Here is a 21,829-nt window from a genome sequence, read left to right as displayed (position 1 = left end):
CTACTACTACAACCATCATTTGAGAAAACCACCATACTAAGGATATCTGTAACCAAGGAATTCATAGAGAGTCTCTGCCACTGAAAGCACTCAGAAGCAAAGCCTAACAACCCTACTCAACATATATTATAGTTGCATTCTTAAGGGGAAAAAATAAGTTCCACCCAAATGAAAGTAAATTCAAAATTAAGAAGTGACAATTCCCCCAGATGAAAAGAAATCAGCACAACAATTTTGGAAGTATGAAAAAGCAGGGTGTTATTACTCCCCAAAAACAATCACATTAACTCTCCAGCAATGAATCCTAACCAAAATGAAATCTTTGAAATACCAGATAAAGAATTCAAAATATTGATGTTAAAGAAGCTCAATGCCATACAAGAGAAATCTGAAAGCCAATATCAGAAAATCGATTCAGGATATGAATCAGGAATTTACCAACAAGATAGATATGTTTAAGAAAAAAAACCTGGCGGGGCATGGTGGCTCATGCCTGTAATCCCAGCATTTTGGGAGGCGGAGGTAGACAGATCACGAGGTCAGGAGATCGAGACCATCCTAACTAACACGGTGAAACCCTGTTTCTACTAAAAATACAAAAAATTAGCCTGGCATTGTGGCGGGCACCTGTAGTCCCAGCTATTCGGGAGGCTGAGGCAGAAGAATGGCGTGAACCCGGGTGGCGGAGCTGGCAGGGAGCTGAGACCGTGCCACTGCACTCCAGCCTGGGTGACAGAGTGAGACTCCGTCTCAAAAAAAATAGAAAAAGAAAAAACCTAACAGAATTTCTGGAAATGAAACGTACATTGAAATAATTACAAAATACAGTTGAAAGTTTCAACAATAGATTAGATCAAGCAGAATCTTCTGCTTTTAATTTTTAATCCAGTCAGACAATAATTTTAAGAATATTTTTAAATTAACAAATTATTCAAGAAGTATGAGACTACATAGAATGTCTGAATCTATGAACAGTAGGTATTCCCGAGGGAGAAGAAAACACAAGAAGTTTGGGAAATCTATTTGAAGAAACAATTGAGGAAAACTTTAATCTGCAACAGATCTAGACATGCAGATATAAAACTCAGAGGTCTTATAAAACAATTACACAAATGAGACTGCAAAGCAACTAGATAACAGCACCATGACAGAAACAAAACCTCACATATCAATATTAACCTTGACTGATGTAAATGACGAGTTGATGGGTGCAGCACAGCAACATGGCACAAGTATACATATGTAACAAACCTGCACGTTATGCACATGTACCCTACAACTTAAAGTATAATAATAATAAATAAATTTAAAAAAAAAAAAAAAAGAACAGCCTATAATGTGGATTAACACAGCAATTCACTCACCCAGCTAATTACCTATTGCCTGAAAGTGAAGGGTTATAGAGTTGGGAGCAAAACTGAGATTCACTCATCAGTGGAAGTCTCTCCCTCTCTTGTTATAGAAGCAAACAGCAATATCAGGGAAAATACAAAAGGGATAGGTTTTGAAGGCCAAGTTGAAGATCAGAAAGAAAACGAGGTAAGCCAGCTATTGCAAGCAAGCTCATTGAGGTAATGAGTTTATAGGAGTATAAAAGCTGCTGGAGGATTTTCACTCCAAGCCCCTCCATGCAGAAAGCATGGTCGGGGAGTTGAGCACATCTGGAGGCTCTGAGCCCTGAGAAAGGCCCAGTGACCAGCTGGGCCTCAGCAGTCCATCACATCTTCAAAACCCAGATGAACCACCACAGAAGCCTAAGCTGGATTTCTCAGCCTTTTTCTAGTTATCACCTGCCTAAGGAGCGGTTTTAGGCATTTTTCCCTAACTGCTACCCCATTTGATTTTAAAACCACAGATATGCCATATATCCATTTAGGTAATGGGTGAGTGTCTCCACTCGATCCATAAGAAGAGTTAGATTTTGCCTCCCAAGAACCAATTTTCACCCCCTCTGGAGTAAATTCATGACCTTTGAGGATGCATGGCCTAACCCCACTAACTCTGTTTTCCTCCATCTTGCCTCAGATGGTATTTCTTATCAACACAATCAATAGATAAATTATACTTTATAGAACAAGTGGAACAACCAGATTGGCTGGGAATAGATGTATTATGCTGATGTCTCTGAGTCCTAACAGCTGCAGTGCTTAATGGAGCTCACACACATCTAGTGTCAGGTAACAGAATTGCAGGAGTTCAAGTGAAAAGGAGAAATCAGCCCTAAGGTGGTTTTAGTGATTTTTTTCTTCATCACAAAAATCTCACACATACACATCTCTCTCCACCTTGAAGATCCCTTGTTTTATCTTTTTTTTTTTTTTTTTTTTTTTTTTTTTTTGTGACTGGGTCTCGCTGTGTCACCCAGGCCGAAGTGCAGTGGCATGATCATGGCTCACTGCAGCCTCAAATTCCCAGGCTCAAACTATCCTCCCACCTCAGCCTCCTGAATAGCTAGGACTACAGGTGTGCACCACCAAGCCTGGCTAATTTCTTATTTTTTACAGAGATGGAGTCTCCCTATGTTGCCCAGGCTGGTCTCAAAACTCCTGGGTTCCTTCTGCCTTGGCCTCCCAAAGTGCTGTGATTATGGGCATGAGCCACCACGCCCAGCCAAGATCACTTTTAGAATCTGTATTCCACATACCTCTACCAGCCAAGAAGTGTTTGTCACAGTTTCTAGCCCACAGTTAGAATGGTGGAATAAAAATGTTTTATTTCTATAGAATTTTCTAAATTCAAACCATAATGTAAAATTAAATGGGATATTTTGGGAGGGCCATGTTGTGTCAAAATCCTGAAACAACATCTTAAAGGTGGAGACAGGATACCCATTTGAAAATCACTCTTCCAGAAAAATTGAGTTAACAAGTTTATGAACCAAACATCTCAAAGTTAGCTTGAAAACAACTGGTTAAACTGTACTGACCAGCCCAAAGCATCCAGTTGCTTGAGTCAGGTGAACCTTTTCAAATTAGCTCACATTATAATAATAGTTGTAATCAGGGTAATAGTAATTCCAGTAACCTATAAAATAAGTACTGTCATTGTCCCCACTTTACAGGTGCATAAAATGAGCCTTGTGGTAGTCATACCTTGTCCAAGCCGACAGGGCTGATAAAAGTGGTAGAGTTCCAATTCAAATCCAGCTCTGCCTAACCACAAAGCCCACGTTTTAACAGCAGCACAGTCCCTCTGCTTGTGTAAACAAAGCTTTGGTTGAAGATAGGAGTGTTACATGACAAGCAGAAATATTTCTGCGAAAATATAAGTGGTGTCACTCAACTTGGTGGGATTTTGAAAAATTTGGGCAACAGCTCCATCCTTCTAAAGCCAAGCAGGTTGGAAAAGTCACTGTGAAGATTTGTTTTCAAATTTGAGACCCACTCCAAGAGGGTGTGCTTGGAGTTCAGCAGACAATGAAAAATCATCCCTAGCTCTACCCACTAACAATTGGTGCATAGAATTCCTGCTCTCTATCAACCTCCCAGCTCCAGCCAGCTAAAAGGGCTCTCTGCTTTGCATGCGACTCCACAGAAGCAATTTATTTTCTCATTGGAAATGGTGATGCCGAGACAGCAGAGCCGTGTCACACATGGGGGAGCCACCACTATAGGGAACAGAAGCTCCTTCCAGCTTGGCTTAGCTGCCATCTTTTAGGCTGCTGTGATAGCAGCGAGAATGGTGCATACCCAATCCCTGTCTCAAGCAGGATTGAGAGTGTCTCAAATCCCTGCCTTCTTAGAGAGAATAATGGCAGGGGTTCGTGGGGGAGAAAGGGAGGGGAACCTTTCCCTTGAAACCTTGACTATTGGGCTCCTTAAAGATGGATTAGCATTTCAGAGATTTATTCAGTTCCTTGGGTAGAGAAGCTGACTCACAGATACTATAAGTTTGGGCGTGATAGCTTAGAGCTAAATCTGTGTCCTTAAGCAGAATCTCAAACCAATAATTTTGAGAAGGCATAATGGAATGCTGCGATAACCCCAAAACTCCATAAATAATGAAGTCACACCTCTCTTATCCGCTAGTCAAGCATCAAACACCCTCAGCCATCCAGAGCATCTGAAAACACACAAGTGTCCCTAGCAGCCATCCTGTACAGGCAGAAATTAAAAAGCCAGGGAGAATCTAAGAGGGAAGGTTACAGAAGGAGGGACATGACTGGTGGGGCTGCAATGGAAAGAACTCCTTCATAGGTAAGCAGTGGCTCTAAAAATCAAATACCATTAAGAGCAAAAAGAAGGAATAGAAAAGAAAACGAGAAGAATACTTAAAACCCAAATCCTAGAGAAATATATTAATAGCAGCACAGTCCAATATGTAAGTCACGAATGAAAGCCACATGCATAATTTTAAACTTTCTAGTAACCACACTAAAAATTTTTTAAACAGGTAACCATTAATTTTAATAATTTATTCTGTTTAACCCAGTATATCCAAGGTATTATTAGCATTTCAACGTATGATCAATATGATAACATTATTGAGATTTCTTAGTATTCTTGTTTTATGCTAAGTCTTCAAAATCCAATTCATATTTTATGCTTACAGCACAGCTCAGTTTGGGCTGGCCACATGTCCAGTGGCTACTGTATAGGTAGAAAATTCTCAGCCATATGCTCAAGGGAGTCACAAAGGTGATACAAGAACATCCATTACAGCATTGCTTGTTAGCAGTGAAAAATTGTAAACAATCTAAATGTCCATCAAAAGGTGAATAGATAATTTAATTTTACTAAATTAAATAACAATACAAAGCAGCAATTGAAATAAACAAATTGGATCTAAATGTATCACTGATAAATCCCTCAAAATCATAATGTCGAATGACAAAAGCAATCTGCAGAATTATATGAATACAGTTTACCATTTAGGTAAAGTTTTTTAAATACCTCAAAAAAGCTATACATTGCTTATTGAAACAAATCTATGTAATGTAGTAAGGGTATATCAGACAGAAAAAATACGCACTAACTTTGAGAAAGTGATTAGTTCCGGGAAAGGAGAAAGGAAGGAGGGAGGAAGGAAGGGAGAGAAAAGGGTTTGGAGAAATTCACAGTCTTCAATTGGATATCTAATGTTTTATATATTTAAAAAATAATCTGACACAAGCATATAAAATGTTAATATTGTTACAAAATTGTTTTGTTACTAATACTGGCACAGAAATAATCATTAAATTGTTCTCAATTCTTTTCTGCATGTTTGATATACTTCATGAAAGAGAGGAAGGGAGGAAAAAGGAGAAGACACAATGGAGGGGAGAAAGAGAGAGAGAGAGAGATGAAATAGTTTAAACAACCTAGCACAGGATTCTAGACACGTTCTACCTGCCTCCTACAGACAGTGGTACCCATTTGACATTCACTAATGACACCGGTATTTGTTGCACCCCTTCCAAATGCAAACACTGCAGGGCATTCAGAGATGAGTAACACACACGTCCCTATAACTATGAACGTAGTGAAAAAGAAAATGTTCTCTTGTGTTTCTTACATCAAGGCAGAAGAACATTTCCTTTCATTTAAAAGTATCCATTTTAAAAGGCTTATGCAAAACTTTCAACATGTAAGGGGTTAATCTTCAGTCCTTTGGAACCCAAGCTAAGTAGATCCCCTATTTGGCAATAATGGATAACTGATGAGTTACATTTTCACACAGTCCACACAGCCAAGACCTGGCTTTATCATCACACCCCACTGCACCTCTTGTTCTATAACTTTGAACTTGGCATAAACTCCTGGTTCACAATATCCCACCCTCTCATTCTCTTTCTCTCTCTCTCTCTCTCTCTGTCTCTCTCTCTCTACTTGATTCTGCCTTCTCTCCTCCCTTCTGAGTACGTTGGACTCTCAGCCTAGCTAGGATTCTGTGCATTTGGTATCCTCCACAAACCTGAAGAGTTTATTGTCCTTCATCTCTTTCTGGTCATTTATTACAGATGCACAAAACACTGATCCCACGAGGTCCCCACTTTTAGCACTTCTCTATTCACGAGATACCCATTTATTTCTAACCTTGTTCATTGTCTCTGTGCCCAGCTCTTCTCTAGGATATGCTTCCTCAATTCCATGGTAACAGCTTTCAATGTGAAACACTATCAGAGATTTGTTGTTCAGTGTAGTTGTTTTTTTAAGCTTAAACAATTACCTGTATCACAGCCACACAACTTTTTTAAAAATACTCTCACCAAAAAGAAAAAAAAGAAAAATATATAATATATACAGTATGTATGATTAGTGAGGCACACAAGCTTCTATTCTAAGAGACGATTTTATACTTTCTGGTGAATCTATTGTGAGTTTTTAAGTGTCCAGGGAAGACTGGCCAGCCCGAGGTTTTGGGGGCCCTTTGCACTTTCCCATGGATGACTTATAAGCTGAATTCTTCAGCTTTCATCGGGAGATTTTGCACCACCTAGAAAGAGCTCTGTTTCCTTATGCTCCTGTGTTTAAACAAAATTCAAGATAAATTTCTGTTATTTAATAATAATTTCAAATAGTCTATTACAGATCACATAATTCTTTGAAATTCATTTACTTTAAAGAAGGTTAGCATTTTAGCTATTTGTAAATATAAAGTATAGGGAAGGAAGGGGCAAAAAGATTTAATTTTCCACCATCCAAATGAGTATTTCTAAACAATTTGAAGAAGTCTCAAAATCACGTGACTCTATTAAAGCTCTTTCAAGTCATGGGTACTGGGTATACACATGGATACTTTAGCATTGCAGAAAGAAAAGCAGAGGAGCTCCAAACTGGTTTCTTTCCTTTGGAAAACAAAAAACAAGTATTTCTGTTTAAGTTGACTTGGACATTTTAAGTACAATGAAATAGAATTTCATCTTTCCCCCAGAAGCAACCAAGGATGAGACTGCCAAAAGAAATGTCCTGTCTCTCTATTTTAGCCCTTTCTGACCTACACTCCGAGGAGGGAAAACCGAAGGGATTATCTTCACTTCACTTAGAGCCTGGAGAAAGAGAAAGGGGAACCCACAAACGCTTTCAGGTTCTGGAGGCAAAACACAAACTGTACTTCAGAATATATTTTCTTAAGTCCCTTTCTAAAGCAGACTAGTTGAAAAGTGGGTAGATTTTGTTTTGTTCTTTCATTTTAATACTTTGCCACCAAGACGATAAACAAATCTGTAACTCTCTGCTGGTGAGTTCATCCTGTCTTCTTTTTCTTCCTTGCCCCCGTCAGATCTCTGCCTTTCCTTTTATGTCCTATTTCAGTGTTCTATTGAAGTCATTCTGCCGAAAACAGCAACATACTTTTGTCTTTGGCGCCCTCTTATGGTCACTTTATTATTATAGCACAGCATCTGGCCACATTTTAGTGAAGGGTAAATCCCCTGATGAGGAACTTAGCTATTCCAAGTCTGAAAAGCCATGAACAAATTCACTTTAATCTGTTTCTACAGAATACCAATAAGCCATTCATTCAACCAGTCAAGGACCATACCTCAAACCCAAATAGGCCCAACTTAGGTGATGTTCTTTCTTCCGCTACTGTGGCAAGGACTTGAGAATTGCCTGCTGCCAGCTGTTATCCAGTTCCCATTGACTCATCCTAGCTGCATCCTTCCATATGTGTCCTTCAGTCCTTACTCAGAAATTGTCTTTCAGAACCACACCTGCAAGGGCCCAAAACCTTTTTATCCACAGCGGTGATTCTCATCATGGTGAAACATGGAAGTCCTGTGTAACGTACCCGTGTGCTAGTCCCACTTGAGTTTACTATAGTACTAGCTCTACCCCCCAAAGAGTCTTCTCCTCTTTCTGAACTTCCCCCCAGTTGCTGCCTTGCCAGGCCTTTCAAGTAGCAGCTGAAGTACCATCACTTCTGGACGCCTTCCCTGACCTCCCAGGGTATGCTTGGCTGCACCTGATCTCATGGTCCTCCATAATTCATACACACTTCCATAATGGCAATTAACCAAGTCCACACTTGCCAAAGTGAGTTCTGTCCGCATTCCATGAGATGCTCCATAGAAAAGGCATTCTGTGAACAAATACTTTGGGACAATGGAACATACTATATCCCCTTCTTGGAGAGTATTGCTTTTTTTGTCCTGTTGGCATGCCTGAGTCACCTCTGAGGAGCCATGTCTGATCTACTTCTGCATCCTGAAGACGGAGTTGGCAGAACTGATGGGAGTCTTCACTTACCTGCAGGCACCTGTCCTCTCTGGGAGGCCACCACTCTGCAGGATACTCCTACCCTCACAGAGAGCTCGGAAAACCCTGCTAACCAGAATCTTTCATCAGCTTCAAGGCCATCTCATGTCTAGGTGGCCAGTAGCTGACTTTTTGCCAACTGCCTGGCTTCCCAATGCTCTACTTCCACACTCTTGCTTGCCTACCCAGACATCAGAAACTTGCTCAACCCTGGACCTTTGCCACAGGGTTTCCTGATTTTTTTTTTTTCCTGGGTGGATATGCCTATAGGCTTTGACCTGCAGGAACTGTGTGATTCTGGAGACTCTCTGTGCCTGGTAACTGTTGCACCATCCTTGTTCTACCTTCGCCTACCAGCCATAGCACTCAGCCCCCGTGACAGAACTTGCTCTCTCTTCCAGGAGAACAAAATGGCACCTGAGTTCTGTCTCCCAGAATCTTCCTGCCTTTTTTTCAGCCTACAACACATACTCAGACCACCTTGTCTCTCTCCTGGGTGACTACAGCCTCCACCCTTTCTCCCACCCATGCAAAGCATTCTTTTTAAAAAGCAAATCTGATCATGTCACTCCCCTTTCCAAAACCTTGCAATGGCTCCTGGTTGCTATTTGGATCAAGACCAAACCTCTTCACTGTTGAGGCCCTGTCAAACTCTCCAGCTTTGCCTCACCACCTGTCTCCCCACGTGGGACAGCCACACAGAAATTCTTTAAGTTCTTAAAACGGTACTTTTCCCCTATACCTAGGAGACACCATTCTCTCTATCTGGAGCTCTCCTCCCTTCTGGCCATTTCACGTGGCTCGTGGCTCATTCCAACCCTTTGTGTGTGTGTGTGTGTGTGTGTGTGTGTGTGTGAGAGAGAGAGAGAGAGAGAGAAAGAGAGAGAGAGAGAGAGATGAGGTCTCACTATGTTGCCCCGGCTGGTCTGGAACTCCTGGACTCAAGAGATCCTCCCACCTCCTAAAGTGCTGAGTACCTCACCCATTCTTTACTTTCAGCCTAAACCTCACCTCCCCCAGAGGCCTGGCTCACATGACTCCCCAGATTAGGATCCCACACTCCAGGGGCTCCCATTGCCCTTTGCATTCCCTCTGTTACAAAACTCATCTTACTTTAGTGTAATTAACTGCTTAACACATTCTAATTTGTTCATGTCTGTCTCCTCCCCTAAAAATGGGCACCAGGAGGGTGGAGGCCAGGTCCAAGTGGCTCACTCCTCTTTGCCCCCCATCCAGCACAGGGCCTGGCACAGTGCACTGCCGAGTAAACATTTGTTGAATGAATTTTAGATTGTGCAATGGGCTTGTAACAACAGAAGTGCACTTCTTCCCCAACAATATTTGTATGGCCTATCTCAGTTTGAGACCTCCTTCCATATCACACAAAGAAGGCCTTTTCTCTGTATTTCTTTAAATGATTGTTTTCTTAAATGATTGTTCCGAACTAAACTTGGATCAAACCTAAAATAAAATTCAACTGAATTATACATCAGCTGGGGTAGGGGGAAGGCTGTGCTATCTTCCATATTATCAAACGTACCTACAACTGAGGTCAAAATTGTGGCTAAATTGTGTGTGTGTGTGTGTGTGTGTCTAACACTTCAGAGTTTCCTAAGCTCTTTTACACGTATTATTTCATAATGTAAAATTACATGTATTCTTGTATAATCTTGCATATACAATTGCAAATTACTGTTTTTAAATGGGTTCCCTTTTGGTTTCCAAGATACTCCTCATTTATATCAATACCGTTACTCAGATCATCAGAAAGATTCTGGAACTTTCAACACTGGGTGCCAGAATATGGTAGACCAATAACTTCAAAGTTCTGAGGCAAAAATTATTTTCAATCCCAATTATTTATACTTGACCAAACTGATCATCAAGTGTGAGGATGCAATAAAAACATTTTCAGACATTTAAGGACTCAAAAAATTGACTTCCTGTGTATTGGTTTTAGAAAATCACTGGAAGTTTTGCTTCAGCAAAAGGAGGGAATAAAACAAAAAAAAAGAGTATAACATAAGATTCAAGAGACAGGTGAACCAAACGTGGTAAAGGGAAGTTTGGGGATGACGGAAAGGGATTAGAGAAGAAGTAGAGAGAACACAGCAGGAGAACAGTGCGCAGGGCACTAAGTCTGGGTTATGTGCTGCCTACAGACACTCCACCCACATCAGCAGAGACTGACGCCCAGCCCATGCGTGACTCACAAAGCCAGGTGTTCTCATGGAGGGCTGAGTGCCCAAGCCCTCCATTATACCCCGTATGAGCCAAGGTTAGCTTGTGGCATCCCTGAAAGAATGCTTGTGGGAGATGAGGGAAGGAGGGGTGGAACTAGCAGAATGTTTGGAATTGCTTCAGAGAGTTTGGAAAAATTATGAATAAGCTCGTCGGACCATTTGGAAAACAATAGTCAGCTCTTCATCTGCTTGAGTTTCCATAACACCACAGACTGCAGGCGGAAACAACAGAAATTTATTTTCTGACAATTCTAGAGGCTAGAAGTCCAAGACGAAGGAATTGGCGGGTTTGGTTTTTTCAGAGGCCTCACTCCTCGGTTTGCAGATGGTTGCTTTCTTGCTATGTCCTCATATGGTCTTTCTCTGTGCATACACATCCCTGCTGCCTTTTCCTCTTCTTATAAGGACACTAGTCACATTGGATTAGGGCCCACCCCAACAGCCTCATTTTAACCTTATCACCTCTTTAAAGTTCTTATCTTCAAATATAGTCACATTCTGGGGTACTAGGGATTAGAGCTTCAACATCTGAAATTTGCAGGGCCACAGTTTAGCCCATAATAGTCATGTAGTAAACCAAACAAATGAGAAAAAATAAAGCAATTATCAACTCAAGGAAAAATGGAAGTTGTAAAAGAAATGATCATGGTAGACTATCTGGCTGGCAGCAGATATGATATTTACATCACCATTGTCATGTAAACACTGACTATGGTTTAACCAAACCTTCACTAATGGGAGAATGGGGGCTGAGGATAATGTAGGAGAGAAGAGAGAGTGGGGAGTGAGAAAGCACAATCCTCGAATACCACGAAGAAAATTTAATAGATAATGTTCACAACAGGTAAGTCAAGAAAATACAGAATAAGATTAGAGACACAGAGGTAAACACCCAAAGAAACAGCTACAGGCTGCTCTGCCTATGGAGTAGACATTCTTTTATTCCTTTACCTTCCTAATAAACTTGTTTTCACTTTTAAAAAAGAAAAGAAAGAAAATAAACAGCTACAGTGGTTGAAAGTAGTTGTATTTACACATAGTTAACATAGTAGTAGATATTACATATAGTTAACTTTAATTAAGTTAAAAATTAATTTTTAAATGCCAAATTTTTTTTTTTTTTTAGACGAAGTCTCGCTCTCTCACCCAGTCTAAAGTGTAGTGGCACGATCTCAGCTTACTGCAACCTCCGCCTCTAGGGTTCAAGTGATTCTCCTGCCTCAGCCTCCCAAGTAGCTGGGATTACAGGCGCCCACCACCAAGCCTGGCTAATTTTTGTATTTTTAGTAGAGACGGGGTTTCACCATGTTGGCCAGGCTCGTCTGGAACTCCTGGCCTCATGTGACCTGCCCACCTCAGCCTCCCAAAGTGCTGGGATTATAGGCGTGAGCCACTGCGCCCACCCAAAAGTTTAACATTTTTCTTCTAACTTTTGTTTTGGGTTCAGTGGGTACACATGCACATTTTTTACATGGGTAAGTTGCGTGTCACTAGGGCTAGGTGTGCACCCAGGTAGTGAGTGTAGTATTCAATAGGTGGTTTATCATCACCCAAGTAGTGAGTATAGTACATGATAGGTGGTTTCTGGATCCTCACCCTCTCCCACCCCCACCCTTTCAAGTAAGTTGTAGTGTCTCTTGTTCCCCTCTTTGTGTCGATGTGTACTCAGTGATTAGCTCCCACTTATAATTGAGAACAGGCAGTATTTGGTTTTCTGTTCCTGTGTTAATTCACTTAGGATAATAGCCTCCTCCTACATCCATGTTGATGCAAAGGACATGATTTTGTTATTTTTCATGGCTGCATAGTATTCCATGGCATATATGTACCACATTTTCTTTATTCAGTCCACTGTTGATGGGCATCTAGGTTAATTCTGTGTCTCTGCTATTGTGAAAATTGCTGCAATGAACATACATACATATGTGTCTTTGTGGTAGAACAACTTATATTACTTTGGGTATATACCCAATAATGGGATTGTTGGGTCAAATGACAGTTCTGTTTTTAGTTTTTTGAGAAATCTCCAAACTGCTTTCCACAGGGGCCAAACTAATTTACATTCCCACCAACAGTGTATATGTCTTCCCTTTTGTCCACAGCCTCACTAGCATCTGCTATTTTCTGACTTTTTAATAATAGTCCTTCTGACTGGGATGAGATGGTGTCTCACTATGGTTTTGACTTAATTTCCATAATGGTTAATTAGTATTTTAATTTAATTTAATGTTAAACATTTTTTCATATGCTTTTTGGCCAAATTTAACTTTTAAATACTTCTAATTTTAACACATTTGGGTGGGCACCAACACAGACTCATGCTACCAGGTTTACTTATTTGTGTGCAAAATTCTGAATAATCTCCTCCCGTTTTTTATTAAAACATATCCTAAGTTGCAAAAACAGCTGTTTAAAATATTTTATCCATTTGCAACTAATTCATGTGGACTGGAACTTTCTCAATATTTGCAGCCAAAACAAAATTCAGACACGAACTGGATTCTGAGGTTATAAAGCCACAGCGGTCATCCGGAAATTGATTTCAAATGTCTGTGTTCATAAAAACAGACTTACTGTTCTCATCGACTTATAATAAATAAATGTTTTATATTTTACCTGATAAAATAGATTCTAATAAAATGTTCCTGCATCTCTTCCACTATTTCTTTTCCAGATAATGGGAGGGAAGACATTTAGGAAGGCTGATTATCTGGGAGCCCTTTTCCCTTAGTCCACTTGGAATTCCCAACAGGGACTGAAACTTCCAAGAATTTCATCACTGCAGCAGGAATGCTGGCAAGTGGGAAGAGGGGAGGAAACAGTCCCTGGAGTCCACTACCTAAGTCAAAGCCTTCCTTTAATTGTCCATCTCCCTTACTAGTCTTAGTAAATCACACAGCTTTGAAATTTCAAGCTTTGGTCCTCATTTCTACATAAATGATACAACAAATACATTTTTCAGTCCCTTTATAAGGCTCACATGCAAGTATAAAGACAAGATACTGACCTAGTGTCAACTGGATAAAAATTCTTGTTCTTTGTAGAACTGTGCTTAAACAGTTCTCAAAACCTTAGTAGCAAAACCAGGTCATAATTTTATGCTGATACGAAGGAAAACATCTTTGAAGAGTTCCTAATCAAAGATCCTGTCCAGCAGCAAGTTAATTTTTGAAGTTTCTTAGAGTTCAGGATGGTCACCAAGCTGTTTGCTAAGTGTGTTTCTATAGTTACTTGTTTACTGAGGAAATAGAAAAGAGGACTGTGTGTATCCGTGATCCCTCTGTTCCCTATAAGGATGTGATGTGAAGGGACTTAGGCAGTAAGTATCCAGAGGGAGTTTAATATTAGATCCCAATTTTTTAAAAACAAACAAGCACCACACTAATGTGATGTTTGGGTGACGTTAAAAGGCTAAGTTTGCAGGGCTTGAAAAGATTTTTAATATCTTCCCAGACGATCAGTATTCACATCTGGATATTGCCACCTGGTGATTAGTAGTTTCTTCATCATCATCATTATCAACCTTATCATCAATATTCCTTCTCAATATGGTACACAAAAAGTAATAAATTACCTCAGGCACAGATGACCCTCTTTTCTCACATTTTTTATAAACTTATAAACTAAAACTTTATAAATTTACAAAATATAATGTAATATGTTAAGACCAGTGATGGCAAATGAAAATGCTCACTAAGACCACACAATGTGAGGAAGACATGTATGAAGAACACATGCTGTCTAAATAGAGCTGCCATTCTACTTCTTCCAGCTGGTTGTTGCCATGTTAGAATGAGATTTTAACATTTTCAAATATTCTAATATTTCAAGAGAAGTTGAAATTTTTTTATGTGAAATATAATTTTTACATTTGACAAACAATTCAAACTTTTTGAAAATGTGCAGGCTTTTCAAAATAGGGCTGTGCTCTTGACCCATCCCAAGGGCTGCTAGTTTCAACTCCTGACCTAGACAATGATAATAGACTCCCTTTCCATTTGCTAAGTCATAAACTATATCATACAGAGTAAGTGTTAACCAATAATTCTAATTAAAATGGACACAACTGTTACAAATCTAAACGCTATCTAGTCCCTACTTTGAACAGTGATTTTTTTTTTCCTCCCACATACCGGCTGCCTCATGTAATGACCCTGTTTTGACTGGGTGCTCTGGCTGGTTATTCGCCTGTTGGCTCTCAGGCCTGTGTGCGCCATCTGCGTTCTACTCTGTATCACAGCGCACTGAACACCTGGAGACTACAATCCCACACTCCCTTCCCAGCTGAATTCCAGCCAGGTTCAGCCAATAGGAGGCGCTGGGGGAAACTGAAGAACAGGAAGAAGGCAGAAGTCATTGTTCATTCTATCTCTTTCTCTCTCTCTCTCTCCCTACCCCTCCTCTAGTTTTAGCAGCCCTTCATCAATGGCTCTGAGTAGCTAAGCCTGGAATCCACTCCAGGGCAGGCCTCCTGCTTCTCAATCACTCAGTTTCTCCTTTTACTCCTTAGCCCTGGGACGCTAGTGGTTTCCTGCAGTTACAACTGTTTCCATAACCTTGTCTTCCCCTGATTGTTTTTCCAGCCCTTCCTTCACCCTTACTACCAACTCCTGGATACGTTTTCTCTCTTGAAATGCATAGAGGGGTTTTCTTTTCCTGTTTCAAACCTGACTGTTGGAATACTCCCACATTTCTGCCTATATTCAGTTGTATAAATGACATCTGATCATAAAAGCTGGTTGCATCTGCAAAGCATATCTTGAACCCCTGTCATTCTTACTTAAACTCCAGGGACCTTGTTTTTCAAATTCAAGTTAGCTGCTACTTCCTCAAAATGTTTGTAAGGTCGTGTTTCCCAGTTTGCCTTATGAAACAAATTGGGGCACTTGTTTAAAAACGGTTTCCCAATAGTGGATGTTAAAGTCGCCCACTATTATGTGTGGAAGTCTAAGTCTATTTGTAGGTATCTAAGAACTTGCTTTATGAATCTGGGTGCTCCGGTATTGGGTGCATATATATTTAAAATCTGATGTATTGAATCACTTGGGGAGTAGCTTGGAAATACGTATTTTTTTTTAGCGAGGGCCGGGGGTGTGGTGTCTCACTATGCTGCCCAAGCTAGTCTCGAACTCCTGGCCTCAACTGATCCACCCACGTCAGCCCCCACAACTAGCTGAGATTATAGCGCAAGCCACTACATCAGGCTGAAAATATGTAGCTTTGACAAACACGCCAGGTGATTCTAAACCTCAAGCAAGCTTGAGAATCACTTGTGAGGAACACCTTTTCTGAGGCCAAGTTTATTCCTATGCCCATTAATCACTGAGACCCCCTGCCCCATACAATCATCTTGGCTACAGTGGACAATCCAATCAATTATCTCCCCCTTTACAGATAAAAAGCAGTGATCACTGGCAGTTTAGTTTTTAAAGGTAAAATTAATCTGCCAAAATGGCATAAGTAGCAATAAAATTACTATAATTTTTAAACTGGGACTATGTAATTGAAATGAATCGGTTTAGGAAATGGAAAGACTTGAATTTAAATACCAATGACATCACTTAGTAACTATATGACATGCAGCATGCTGTTTAACCTCTTAGAGCTTCAGTCTTCTGTAAAATGAGAATAATATCATCTACTTCAAAGCTGTTCTGAGGATTAAGGAAGAATATGTGTAAGTCACCTAGCTTGGTACCCTGGCCTGTAAAAGACATCCAATAAATACATGTTCCCTGCCTAACCAATAAGAAGAATGCTGGATTTATGGTATATTTGTATTGTATCAACATGGTTGAACTGGAACTACAGTTCCCAAAATGCCTCTTCCTGCGTAATTCTGCGTTAGCACGGAACACCAAAGACAGTTTGCTGGAGAGAAATTCCATCAAACTGCCTTTGGAAGGAAAGCAGCACTATGTTGTCTGTACACAATAAACAAGTAAATGTAAATAAACAGACTGTGGTTTGAAAGGATGTGATCTAATAGAAATCAAATGGGGAAAGGGAAGCACTGAATAGCTAGCTGGCTTTCTTAGACAGGACCACCTAGGAAGTCCTCTCTGAGGAAGCAGCATTTAACCCCTCATCCTGATGCCTCAAGGATAAGCTGACAGCCAAGCTAACAGCTGGAAGCAGAACTGCCCAGGCAGAAAGAACAGCCATGTGAAGGCTTCAAGTATGCCCTGGGCATCTGGAGTAAAATAGAGGAAGGAACAAAGGAATGGTGGAGATTCAGACATGCATGACCTTAATAGGCTATAGCTTTTTAAAAATGTGGGGATTTTGTTTTAAATATAACAACCCCACTGAGGAGTCAGGGGTATGAGTGGTGGGATGCTATATAATCCTTTTAATGATTTTTAGTTTCCAAGATCATTTGTTTCACATCTTTTAGATTATCAAATACTTTTTAAGTCAGGTAATATCAAGTGTTGGAGACTATAGGGAAATGAGAACACTCAGACTGCTGGCGAAAATGATCTGTCATTTGAAGAGCAGTTTGACAATTTCAGGTAAAAGTGAAAATGTATATACCATACGATCCAGTATTTCCATTCATTCCTGCATTTCTGCCACAGAAATTCTGGAATATTGCACAAGAAGACATGTCTAAGTCTGTACATAGCAGCACTGTGGGTAACAATAAAAGATTAAAGGCAGTGAAGTATTGATGGATGAATAAATAAAATAAGCTATGTCTGTCTAATGCAATTCTATTCAGTAATGAAATGAATCTGATCTCTACTGATATATAAATATTTAAATAGGCAAAACAATATTAGACATAACAATGCTAGACTCTGGATACAAATATGGGAAATAAAAGTTTAAAAGCTTGGGCAAGAAAGGCATATACAAAGTTCATCATAGTGGTTGCATCAAGGAAAGAAAGAAAAGGAATGCCATTAGGTAGAGGGTTACAAAAAGGAGTTTAACTTAATTAATATCATTTCATTTATTCAAGAAAAATAAATTTGATTAAAAAATGCTTGAATGTTAACATTTGTTCATTTGAGGAGATGTATATCAGTTTGTTATTACTGTAGATTTCTATGGGTTTAATCTTTGTTCATATTAAGCCAAAGACTCTGGTTCACAGAGGAACAAGAGTAGAAAGAGAGACCACAGAGGTTGTTGACAGTGATCCAGGAGAGAGAAGTGATGCCTTGGATTAGGGTGAAGTCACTGAAGACAGAGAGAGGCCAACACACTCAAGACATATTTTAAAAGATTCACTAATGTTTTGAATGGGGGTGAGAAAAAGATAAGAATTAAAGTAACTCCTAGGTTTGAAGCTGAAGCAGCTCAGAGGACAACATTTACAGAAATTCAGAACACTGATTAAGGAAGGTTATGGAGGTAGAGGTGGTAGAGAAGGATGTCAAGGATCCAGAGTTTAACTAAATTGTGGCTGTTAAGTCTGGGAGGCCAATTAAATATCCAAGTGGAGATGTCAATCAGGCAATGAGATATTTGACCCTAATGCACAGAAGAGAGGTCAGGAATGGAAATATAAACTAGGAAGTTGCCAGTATATGAAGGTATCTAAGCCATAAGACTGAATGAAATCATGAAGAGAAAAAGTGTGTAAAGAAAAAAAGGCAGGACTGAGCCTGGGGAGCTCCTGATAGATCTAGGGGGTGCAGTGAAGGAAAAGCAGGAAGGGTAGCAGTAAAACCAGGAAAGAATGGTGTCATAGAAACTAACAGAGAAACAAGTAAAATGAAGATAAAAGTAAATTAGAGCTGGCAACACAGTCATCAGTGATCTTGACAAGAGTAGTATCAATAGCTGGAGGGAGGCAAAAGTCAGCAGACTGAAAAATGAAAAAGCCTCTTCATTTATTTTAAACGTTTCATAACATAATTTAATTTTGATTTTATTTTAGTATTAACTCTTAGATGGGAGATAAGAAAATGAAGAACAACAAGAGTAGGCAAGTCAACAAGTTTTGCTCAGTAAAGGAGCACAGATAGAATTGTGACTAGAGAGGGAATTGTTATCAAGGAAGGAATGGGTTTTATTTTGCTTTTACATTTTTGAAATGGAAAGTATTTGAGCATGTGTACATGGGCTTTAAGGAATTATCTAGTAGCAAGAGAGACACTAAGATATAGAGAGGAGAAAAAGAGTGGTCTCATGAACAAAGTTGAGGGGAGAAGTATTCTAGCACACATTGAGAGATGCTTCTTCCACTGTAATAGAAGATAGAAAATGTCATTACAGGGCTTGAGGTTTGGTTCTAGAGAAACAACAGTGTTCCTGAAGGAGGCAATGAGGTCACTAACCAAAAGAAAAGGAAGAGAGACGTTTCAGAAAGTTTGACAAGGAAAGAAAAGTCATCTGGGAGAGTGGAAACTGAACCCACTAGGGAGCAGAACAAGATTTCAGACAAAGTCCAGTGCCTATTTGAAACCAGTGACCACTAGGTGACAGCTGCACTAAAATCTCAGAATTCACCACTATAGAATTCATCCATGTAACCAAAAGTCACTTGTATCCCAAAAGCTATTAAAATTTTAAAAAACATGGATAGATCTTGAGGCCATTATCCTTATCAAACTAACTCAGGAATAGAAAACCAAATACCACATGTTCTCACTTATAAGTGGGAGCTAAATGATGAAGACACATAGACACATAGAGGGAAACAACACACACTGGGGCCTCGCAGAGGATGGAGGCTGGGAGGAGGGAGAGGATCAAGAAAAACAACTAAGGGTACTAGGTTCTTTTCAACCGTCAACCTATATACTGTATTATAGAATTCTATACTCAGTAAAAATATCCTTCTGGAATGAAGGAAAAATCAAGACACCCAGATGAAAGAAAGTAAAAGAATTTGTCATCAGCAGAACCTATACTAAAAAAGGGCCAAAGAAAATTTTCTGAAGAAAAAGGAAATGAGTTTTTTAAGGAAACTTGGAACAGCAGGAAAGAAGAAAGGACATGGGAAGTAACAGCAGACTTTTCTTCTCTTCTTGTATTATCTAAATTGTAATTGGTGGTTGAAGTGAAAATTATAACACTGTGTGCTATGGTTCTAAACACACCCAGGCAACCAAAGCAGAAATGGACAAATGAAATCACATCAAGTTAAAAAGTTTCTGCAGAACAAAGAATACAAACCACAAAGTGAAGAGACAACCCACAGAATGGAAGAAAAAAAAAATGCAAACTACTCATCCGACAAGGGATTAATAACGAGAATATATAAGGAGTTCAAACAACCCTATAGGAGAAAATCTAATAATTCAAACCAAAAAATGGAAAAAAGATTTGAATAGACTTTTCTCAAAAGAAGACATACAATTGACATATAGGAATATGAAAAGGTACTCAACATCATCGATCATCAGAGAAATGCAAATCAAACTACAATGAGTTTTCATCTCACCCCATTCAAAATGGTTTATATCCAAAAGATAGGCAATAACAAATGCTGGTGAGGATGTGCAGAAAAGTGAACCCTTGAAAATTTGGTGGGAATGTAAATTAGTACAACCACAAGGGAAAACAATTTGGATGTTCCTCAAAAAGTAAAAATTGAGCTATCATATGACCCTGCAATCCCAATGCTGAGTATATACCCCAAAGAAAGGAAATCAGTGTGTTAAAGAGGTATCTGTACCCCTATGTTTGTTTCAGCATTGTCTACAATAGCTAAGATTTGGAAACAATCTATGTGTCCATCAACAGAGGAATGGATAAAGAAAATGTGGTATATATACACAATAAAGTACTATTCAGCCATAAAAAAGAATGAGATCCAATAACTTGCAACAACATGGATGGAACTGGAGATTATTACATTAAATGAAACAAGCCAGGCACAGAAAGACAAACATCGCATATTTTCCTTATTTGTGGCATCTAAAAATCAAAACAATTGAACTCATGGATGTAGAGAGTAGAAGGATGGTTACCAGAGACTGGGAAGGGTAATGGGGGCTGGGGGGAGGGGGGATGATTAATAGGTACAAAAAAATAGTTCAAAAGAATGAATAAGACTTAACTATTTGATAGCACAACAGGATAACTATAGTCAACAATAACTTACTTGTGCATTTTAAAATAACTAAAAGAAAGTAATTGGATTATTTGTAACCCAAAAGATAAATGCTTGTGGGAGTGAATATTCCATTCTCCATGATGTGTTTATTTCACACCATATGCTTGTATCAAAATATCTCATGTACCCCATAAATATATATACCTACTATACCCCAAAAAATTTAAAATTAAAAATTTTTTAAAATAAGCACAAGACGGTTATAGAATGCAAAGCAGATTTAATGCAAATAAGACTACCTCAAGATATTTAATAATCAAACTCCCAAAGTCAATGATATGGGTTGGATGTTTGACCCCTCCAAATCTCCTGTTGAGGTGTGATTCCTAGTGTTGGGTGGGAGGCATTTAAATCATAGGGACAGATCCCTCATGAAGAGTTTGGTGCTGTCTTCATGCTAATGACTGAGTTCTCACTCTGAGTTCATATAAGATCTGGCTGTCTAAAAGTTTGTGGCAACTCCCCCCTCTCTCTCTCGTTTCTGCTCTCATCATGTGACATGCTGGTTCCCCTTCACTTTCTGCCACAGTATGCTTCTTAGGCAGAGGGGGCCTAAAATCCTGATCCAACTGTATGCTATCTACAAGAAACTCAGTTCAAATGTAATAATGCAGACAAGTTGAGAGTAAAAGGTAGGAAACTATCCTTTTATCATTGTATCATACAAACATTAATCAAGGAAATCAGAAGTGATATTAATATCAAATAAAGTAGACTTCTGGGTAAAGAAAATTACCCACAACAGGAAAGGATATTAAATAATGATAAAAGGGTCAGCCCACCAAGAAGATATAGCAATTCTAAATGTATATGAAGCAAACAATAGAGCTAAAAATATGTGAAGCAAAACTGAAGGATAAATAGACAAACGCACAATTATAGTGGAGAGTTCAACACCCCTCTTCAGAAAATAATAGAACAACTAGACAGAAAATAAGATATAAAATACTCAAAAACACATTTATCCAATAGAATCTATTCAATACTTATAGAACATTCCACCCAACAGCAACAGAATACACACGTTTTTCACATGTTCATGGAACATATACCAAAATAGACCATGTCCTGGACCATAAAATGAACCTCAGCAAACTTAAAAGAATTGAAATCATAAAGAATATGTTCTACAACTACAATGGAATCAACCAAAGTTTAATAACAGATAACAAGAAAATTTTCAAGCAACACACATGCATGAATCAAAGATAAAGTCTGAAAGGAAACTGAAAAATAAGTTGAATTAAATGAAAATGAAAGCATAACATATCAAAATGTGTGAGACACAGCCAAAGCAGTACATAAATGAAATTTTATGGCATTAATTGCAT

This window comes from Macaca thibetana, chromosome 2 (genome assembly GCF_024542745.1).
Source record: "Macaca thibetana thibetana isolate TM-01 chromosome 2, ASM2454274v1, whole genome shotgun sequence".
Taxonomy (NCBI): Eukaryota; Metazoa; Chordata; class Mammalia; order Primates; family Cercopithecidae; genus Macaca; species Macaca thibetana.
This window is presented reverse-complemented; position numbering follows the sequence as displayed.